This window comes from Dendrobium catenatum, unplaced genomic scaffold (genome assembly GCF_001605985.2).
Source record: "Dendrobium catenatum unplaced genomic scaffold, ASM160598v2 fragScaff_scaffold_601, whole genome shotgun sequence".
NCBI classification, from domain to species: domain Eukaryota; kingdom Viridiplantae; phylum Streptophyta; class Magnoliopsida; order Asparagales; family Orchidaceae; genus Dendrobium; species Dendrobium catenatum.
Window position 1 is genome coordinate 178633 of NW_021319063.1, and position 9734 is coordinate 188366.

Sequence of the window (9734 nt, forward strand, 5' to 3'; positions counted from 1 at the left end):
GTTTGTTACACAATCATTTTTAAAGAATATACATTTTTAAGTTATTCAAAATGTTTTAAAGATAATTTTTCAAAATGAACAACAAAAAGAAAAAAAAAAGACTATATGTGCCTCATAATATACATAATTGATCAAATATATATGCAATTTATTTTCCTCAAGAAATAGGTTTGAAAGTTTGTTTCTAACCTAGATGACCTCATCTTATATTCATTGATTTGTTTTGAGTCTAATTAAGTTCGAACTTAATTGCACCTATCAAACCGATGTTGGAACATAATTCTCGTCATTCTCCAATGTTGTTGACCATACGAACTCCTCTTCTCCTTCATATGTCGTTGATCATGTTAACTCCTCTGTCATATAGGGGTGTCAAAACGGGTTTGAGTGTCTGGTTCGGGCCGAACTTGGATTGACTCGATTTTCAAACGGGTTAACCCTAACTCGACCAATTTTTGCGAACTGGTCAGGAAATCCAACCCAAACTCGACATGTGCGGGTTACTAATTTGACCAGACCGGATCCGATCGGATAAACCAATGCATTTAAATTCAAACAACATAAGAATAATAATAATAAAAAAGAGATAATGCTGGACACTTGGACGACTTCCCATGGCCTGTGGTGCATGGTTATATATTATATTAAATAAAATAATTTGAATAAGATATAAAAATGAAATATTAAACGGGTCAACTCGGGTCACTTTCGAGTTTTCAGATTAACACGAATCCGATCCGATTTTAAAAATAGGTTGACTTGCCGAACATGAACTAGACTTGCAAGTCAAACGGGTTGATCCAAACACAAAATTTTTCGAGTATAATTTTGAGTCGTGTCAAATATTAATACCTCTAGTGTCATCTGATTGAAGAACATAAACTAATATAATAATTTGTAATAACTTGTTATTCATTAGAACTAATTTCATTCTAAATAAATATTTAATTTTATATAAATAATAAGTATATTTAATTAATTAATTATTACGAGGCAGATTAAGTGAAATTTCGGCTAAAAATTTGGGCAACTGCCTAACTCCGTAATCAAAATTATAAATACCCCATTTAATTAAGTTAATACCAAACCCATCGGCTCGCGCGAACTTCGTTTGATATATAGCCCTACTTCCCATGCGGAAATTGGACAGTGTAGGTCAGTCAGTCGATGCTTTCGCCGAGGGACAGGAAAAATGGTGAAGGGAACAGAGCTATGGGACGATTCCGTCCTCATAAACGCTTTCGATGCCGCCATGAAGAGCTATAAGGTTATTTTTATCTTCTTTCCCCTATTCCAACTTCTCTCTTTCATCGACATGACAAGGAAAAGGCCTTTAACTTCTCTTCAGTTCTGCTCCAGTTATGGTTCTAGGTATTTTACAGGTTGTCGTTCTTGAGATGTTTGGTTAGGGGTGTATATTATAGTGACTGCGCTAATAAAAATTGAAGGAAGAATCTTATATAATTGATTGATTATATTAGTTTGTACTATTTTAAGCGCCACTTTGGCCCTTGTGGCCCTTGTGGCCCTGTGGGTTGTTCGAGACAGGTAACAGGGCTTTGGATTGAACGGGAAAGCGGCATTAATTTCTGAAGAAGCAATCAAGAATGTTTTGTTTAGTTATTTACTGTGTTAGAGAAGTCGATGGGGAATCCCTGTCTTTATCATTGCTAGGATACAGGAAATCAGAGATGCTAAATTATTAGGAACTCAATCCTAGTTAGAATATTTCAATTGCTCCATCAGTCCAAAATAAAGAAAAGTGAAAGAAAGATAGAAGGGGAACTAATTAAATTTTCAAATGATCATTCTCCCCAGTTGGAGTATTTATAGAATACAATGTTATACCAAGCTACTTTACTATAATTAACTAACCATTTTTAGCTAATTGAATAATTACAGTACATAGCATTGTGGATCCACTACATAGGATTGTAATTAAATTAGTTAAAGATGGTTAGTTAATTGTAGTAAATTAGCTTGATATCACTTTCTATTTTATAAATACCCCAATTGGTTTTTTTTTTTTTTTGGGGGGGGGGGTTGCATTGTCGATCCACGACATAGGATTGCAATTATTCAATTAGTTAAAAATGATTAGTTAATTGTAGTAACTTAGCTTGATATCACCTTGTATTTTATAAATACCCCAATTGGGGAGAATGATTTAGGGTTGAGTTAGATGTTGAGAGATATCATTCAACTTCATAGTGAGCAATGAAATTTGCTTTTTGATTGTGCTAGAATGAATTTGATGTTTAGGCACTTTTTTAGTTATATTGTGAGTCTCGTCTATCATTGATGATTACATAGCTGCATATGAAGGTTTGCACTTTGCACTAAGAAAAAATAAGCACGCCAAGGTTTGCACTATAAACTTTTAAGAGAATGTGAGAAGAAGAGGATGCAGAGGAGGTTTGATGTTTGTTTTTTACACTACAAGTGGAGACTTAATTTTGTTGATTATTACTAACAAGGAAATTTTTTGGATGGGGAGGTATGTTGGAGTCATTAGTTGGTATATTTGTATGAAGTGGAGTTGACTGAGGTGGCAAAATATACAATAGCATTTGACATAATAGAGGAAGAGAAATTATGATCTACGAGCTTGTTCTCGAGTCAATAGAGGTTGCAATGTTTGTGGATCCTCGACATAGGCTCATAATTATTCAATTTGTTAAAAAAATATTAGTTAATTGCAATAAATTAGCTTGATATCACGTTGTATTATATAAATAACCCAACTAGGGAGAATGATTTAGGGTTGAGTTAGATGTCGAGAGATATCATTGAACTTCATAGTGAGCAATGAAATTTGCTTTTCGATTATGCTCAAACAAACTTGATGTTTAGGCACTTTTTTAGTTATATTGTGAGTCTTGTCGATCATTGATGATCACACAATTGTATCAAGGTTTGCACTAAAAAAAATCAGTGCACCAAGGTTTGCACTTTAAACTTTTAAGAGGACGTGAGAAGATGACGATGTAGTTGAGGTATGATGGTTGTTTCCAACATTGTGGATCCATGACATAGTGATGCGGAGCATTTTAGCCTATAATGTCCCTTAGGTTATTTTATTTAGTTGTTATAAGTTTGTTACAAGTTTTCTAGAATATTCTAGGATTCTCTAGGTTTTCGTTACTTTAGTATTATATATAGGGAATATGTAAGAGGAAATGACTCATTGATGAAAATATTTTACTCTTTGAAGCCTTAGAGCTTTGTGTTTGTCATTTTCCCTGGATTGGAATTAAATCCTTCAAGCATAGCATCCTCTTCTTTCAATGTTCCAACGACTATTCCCCACATCAGTCGGTATTAGAGTCCGGAGCTTGCGAAGAACGATGGACTGCAGAAGGTGGGCTATCGACGACGATCGAAGCCGAAGAAAATGGGTGGTTGACGAAGATCGACGCCGAATAAGATGGGCAGTCGACGAAGATCGCCGCCGAAGGAGATGGGTGATCGACTATGATCGACGCCGAAAGAGATGGGCGGTCGATGACATAGAAGAAGACTATCCTTCGCTCCAACTTCCACTCCAATAGCGAGATCCGCCGCCCCACTATCCTCACGAAGATGGCCGCCAAGGAAGAAAGGCTGTAGATCGTGATCGACGTTGCGAAGCCCTTTGAATGGCTCAGGTGGAAGCATTGCTCGATCGGATTGATGCCTTATTTGCTGATTTCAATCGTTATTTAGAACGAGTTTGCACATCGGTAAACAAACAATCTTCAGCCATCTACTCACACACTCTCTCAAAGATCGATTCTGCCTCCGATCCCTCTCGCCACCAGATCTGCAATCCGACCCAGCTTCGACCTTCCGCGGCCTTGTCTACGCTCCGTACGATTGGACCATGCCTGCCTGTGCACAAGTTGGAAGAACTGAGGAATAGACAATCTGTAACCTCGTATGAAGAATCATTCTTGCTTCCAGATCCTCGCTGTCATCTCCTCAATAGGATCAGTCTTCGTCTCCGGCAAGAAGATAAGTACGAAGATCTACATAATGACAAGCCAGCCAGAGAAGAAGGATGCGTTGCTCCGAGGGCTGTTCTCATAGATGCTGGGCCCGGCGTAACGGATATCATAAGGTCAGACCCCTATGGTGCTAGAGGAATATTTTTTGGGCGGTGCTGGTATCTCTTCTTACCCAATGGATTGGAGCCAACCTCTGCTTACTAGCAATGAAAGAGCTGAGAGCTGTAGTTCACATTCTATGCTTGAAGAAACGACTGATATAGAAGACCCATCAGGAATTACTATCAGAGACATGAACGACCCGTTGCATCTCGAGATAGGGGTCTGTAGCAGAGTCACAGGAGAGTTCCGTCTTACACCCTCTTTTTCTTCGTTCCGACTGATGACCAATTTCCAGTCTCAAATGTTTCAAGAACATTCTGATATCAATCAGCTTCAATTTACTCGTATTTTAAATTTTTGGAATGCTACTCATGCTACAATGACGACTGGTTTTTGTTCTTCCAGTGATAATGTATTATTTAAGCCTTTTGATCTATAACCCACAGGTTGCAATGAACAAGTTGTTATGCGTACATAAGCAGCTAAAGAAATTTTCAAGTTTGTAAGAACTCAGACACAAAAACAATTTGCTTATCTCGAACATCCACGAGTTTTTATTGATGTCAGTGAAGTAGGCACTATTCATCACGCCAACCTAGAGTGGGAATGACATGCTGTGACTTTTGTTGCGGATCTAGCTACAGAAGATTTGCAAGAGCTACTCGTGGGCTTCGCAATGAACCAAGCAGGACTTGTCGCTGCTGGCAGACCAACACACTGTGAAGCATTCGACATCACATACATGGCATGTTTGTCAAACATGATTGTGATAGCCCTAGCTGATGAAACTGAGCTGATGCATATGGTGGCAACAACAGCGGCCATAGATGAAGACTTTCTTGCTGGAGCCGAAGAGATCTTTTGAGCAAAGAAAACTGGACTCTAAGAAGGTAGTGATTTCGTGGAACTCTATGATGGGGGCATTGCTAAGAACAAGGGAGATTCAAGGCGCACAGAAGTTGTTCGATGAAATGCCTAATAGGGATATTGTGAATTGGAACAAATTGTTTGATGGGATCAAGAGCCTACTATGTGATTCTAGTTGGGATAAAGAATTCATTCCAAGGGTCAAATATGATCTTATTACTACCGGTGGAGGCTTGCAAATTTGTGGGAATCCAAAGGAACTCATTCGATTGATGAACAAGCTTGCAGATATGCATCGAAGACGCAAAGTCTTTGACCCAGGAGGATGGATTACAATTCCTACATCAATCTTCCTCCCAATAACGTGCCTCGATGGAGTCAAGCTCTTTTCACGCAAGGGGAGAATGATGCGGATCATTTTAGCTTATAATGTCCCTTAGGTTATTTTATTTAGTTGTCACAAGTTTTCTAGAATATTCTAGGATTCTCTAGGTTTTCGTTACTTTAGTATTATATATAGGGAATGTGTAAGAGGAAAGGACTCATTGATGAATATTATCTCTTTTTGAAGCTTTAAGCTTTGTGTTTGTCATTTTCCCTGGATTGAGATTAAATCTTTCAAGCATCCTCTTCTTCCAACGATCCAACGATGATTCCCCACATCACATAGGATTGTAATTTTTCAATTAGTTTAAAATGGTTATTTAATTGTAGTAAATTAGCTTGATATCACCTTGTATTCTATAAATACCCCAATTGGGGAGAATGATTAGGGTTGAGTTAGATGTTGAGAGATATCATTCAACTTCATAGTGAGCAATGAAATTTGCTTTTTGATTATGCTCAATAGAAATTCCAACCAGCCACATGGAATTCAAATTCAACATAGAGAACACCAAGCAGCCAAATAATATGGGTAGGAATGGGCCAAGCCCAATAAGGAAAAAACAACCCAAATATTAAATATCATTCAGCCACCAAGGAGCATGAAACAAATCCAACATGAGTGGAAAACGAAAGGAGAGAAAATACCTAAGAGCATCAAACCCAATCATGAATATGGGTTGATATCCATCATAGGTCACATAAAAAAAAAAACATAGTCCAAAATTACATAACATCCAAAACACAAGAAATAAAATACAAAATATAAAATGATAATCCTTGATTGCATCAGGATTTAGGCATGATGTCTAGTTTTATCATGTGAATCTTGAATTATTCTGTGGAGTAGAGAGATGAGATATCTCTATTTCCCATGAGAGAGTGAGATGTTAATTTTGAATTGCCAATCTAAAGTGAAGCTAGGTGAAGTGAAATAAAGAGACTAATTTTTGGAATCTTGCTCCCTTTCCCCTCCCCATCCACCGCTCCCATATCATGTTGATACACTGCCAGGGTTGTCGGATGAGAATCATGCGGTATGGTTAGATTGGCATGTCGATGGTTGTGGGGGCTAATATCCTACTAAGAAGGCTTGCAAAGGAAGTAAGAGGGAGTTCGGGTTTCCCCGAGTAGGGATAACCCGATTTCTTGGGTGGAGGACCTTCTAGAGGATTGTCTCAAGAATGTTTTTGAGCTCTAAGCGAATTCCAAGGGCGCGCCTGAGAATATCTCATGTGGAAATTGAAGGGTTTGAATTTTTTTGTGCTAGGAGCGTATCATGTGTGGGGCCAAGACATCCACCACGTGTAGGATTGCGATTAGTTTCTGGAAGGGCGAGATTTTCAACGTAACACATAGAGTGATCTTATGTTTTTTACCATATACCAGGGTTTTTGGATCATTAATGGATAAAGTGGTTTGGTTTTCGAAAACTTCGCAAAATTAATCAGAATCTTCAATATTTTTGCTTTTTGTGTTGAAGGATAAATGGATACCAAATAGGACCATTTCAAAATTTCTTAGAAGATTGTGGAGTTTACCATTGATATGATAGGAAATCACTCGTGCATCTTTGAATATTTTTCTCAGGCTTAGGAAAATTTCTTATTTGTTTCCTTTCTTTATCTATATATTTTCTAGCTTTGGTTATCAATTGTTAACACGCAAGGGTTTTGATTTCTACCAAGCAAACCCGGTCGTCTCCAAGGTTGGTGGGTGATCCGATTTTCCCTCTCTTAGGAATTTCTTCAAAGTTCTCTCCAAGAACTCTCAAACGCTCTCAAACACACAAGTGCAAGAAATTTTTCATAATAATCATTCATTACCTTTGAAGAGCAACATGAGGGCTATAAATAGCCTCGTACAAAAAGGTCTCAAAATAAAAAAAAGACGACAATGCCCTTAGGGCTTACATATGACCTCCCTTTAAGTAATTGGTAAAAACGGAAAAACAACATAAATAATAATAATAAAAGACAAATAACATAAATAAACCAGTACATGAAATAACTCAAAATACATCGACGCGATCGTGGCCGTAGATCGTCGGCCACGCCTCTGACATACGAATCATGCTTTGATGTCCCCATCAGGGGGGCATTGGGGTGTATCATTGTGGATCCACGACATAGGATTGTAATTCTTCAATCAATTAAAAATGGTTAGCTAAATGTAGCAAATTAGCTTGATATCACCTTGTATTCTATAAATACCCCAATTGGGGAGAATGATTAGGGTTGAGTTAGATGTTGAGAGATATCATTCAACTTCATAGTGAGCAATGAAATTTGCTTTTTGATTATGCTCAATAGAAATTCCAACCAGCCACATGGAATTCAAATTCAACATAGAGAACACCAAGCAGCCAAATAATATGGGTAGGAATGGGCCAAGCCCAATAAGAAAAAAACAACCCAAATATTAAATATCATTTAGCCACCAAGGAGCATGAAACAAATCCAACATGAGTGGAAAACGAAAGGAGAGAAAATACCTAAGAGCATCAAACCCAATCATGAATATGGGTTGATATCCATCATAGGTCACATAAAAAAAAAAACATAGTCCAAAATTACATAACATCCAAAACACAAGAAATAAAATACAAAATATAAAATGATAATCCTTGATTGCATCAGGATTTAGGCATGATGTCTAGTTTTATCATGTGAATCTTGAATTATTCTGTGGAGTAGAGAGATGAGATATCTCTATTTCCCATGAGAGAGTGAGATGTTAATTTTGAATTGCCAATCTAAAGTGAAGCTAGGTGAAGTGAAATAAAGAGACTAATTTTTGGAATCTTGCTCCCTTTCCCCTCCCCATCCACCGCTCCCATATCATGTTGATACACTGCCAGGGTTGTCGGACGAGAATGCATGCGGTATGGTTAGATTTGCATGTCGATGGTTGTGGGGGCTAATATCCTACTAAGAAGGCTTGCAAAGGAAGTAAGAGGGAGTTCGGGTTTCCCCGAGTAGGGATAACCCGATTTCTTGGGTGGAGGACCTTCTAGAGGATTGTCTCAAGAATGTTTTTGAGCTCTAAGCGAATTCCAAGGGCGCGCCTGAGAATATCTCATGTGGCAATTGAAGGGTTTGATTATTTTTTTGTGCTAGGAGCGTATCATGTGTGGGGCCAAGACATCCACCACGTGTAGGATTGCGATTAGTTTCTGGAAGGCGAGATTTTCAACGTAACACATAGAGTGATCTTATGTTTTTTACCATATACCAGGGTTTTTGGATCATTAATGGATAAAGTGGTTTGGTTTTCGAAAACTTCGCAAAATTAATCAGAATCTTCAATATTTTTGCTTTTTGTGTTGAAGGATAAATGGATACCAAATAGGACCATTTCAAAATTTCTTAGAAGATTGTGGAGTTTACCATTGATATGATAGGAAATCACTCGTGCATCTTTGAATATTTTTCTCAGGCTTAGGAAAATTTCTTATTTGTTTCCTTTCTTTATCTATATATTTTCTAGCTTTGGTTATCAATTGTTAACACGCAAGGGTTTTGATTTCTACCAAGCAAATTATCTTCTTTTCCCATTGAGGAATATTAGGATTGATTCTCTCAATGTAATCTATAGGAGAAGTCAACCCGTAAAGCGAAATATTGTGCGTTAGCATACTAACAAAATGCTTAACCAAGCAATATTAAGTACTACAAGGAAAGTTGTGTGTCCTCATGTCTTGCATGATTGATGATGCACTTAAGCATTATTTCCCATGATGAACGAGACACACTTGAGGAGAATTGGTTTGGATATTATTTAAGTTGAGCGTTTTCTAAAACATCATAAATTCAAATGTCCATCCATCAGGCCAAAATAATTTTCCATCAGATGGATATATGGTTTTTCCTCTACTTTAGAATGATAGTGAGTTCATGGTTGATTTGCAAAAGAAGCATAAGCTTTTGATTGAAACCTCTTCTGAATAACGTTTAAATGCATTATTGACTACTTAGGACTTGATGTGTGGAAAAACTGTTCGACATGATGATATTCCAATAGAGGCGTGTAAATGCTTAAGAGATTTATGAATTTCTTGGTTTGCTAAACTTTTTAATATTATTTTGAAGACAAAAAATATGACAGATGAGTGAAGAATGAGTGCGATGATTCCTATTTTTAGAAAATAAAGGTGATGCACAAGATTGTGTGAATTATAGAGGAATTAAGTTAATGTGTCATACTTTAAAACTATGGGAGATAGCTATGGAGCATAGGTTGCAGCTTGATACTAATGTTTCTCAAAACCAATTTGGATTCATGCCAGGTAGGTCTACTATGGAAGCTATACATTTATTGAGAGGTTTGATGGAGAAGTATAGAGAGAATAAGGAGGAGATATATATGATATTTATTAATTTAGAGAAAGCATAT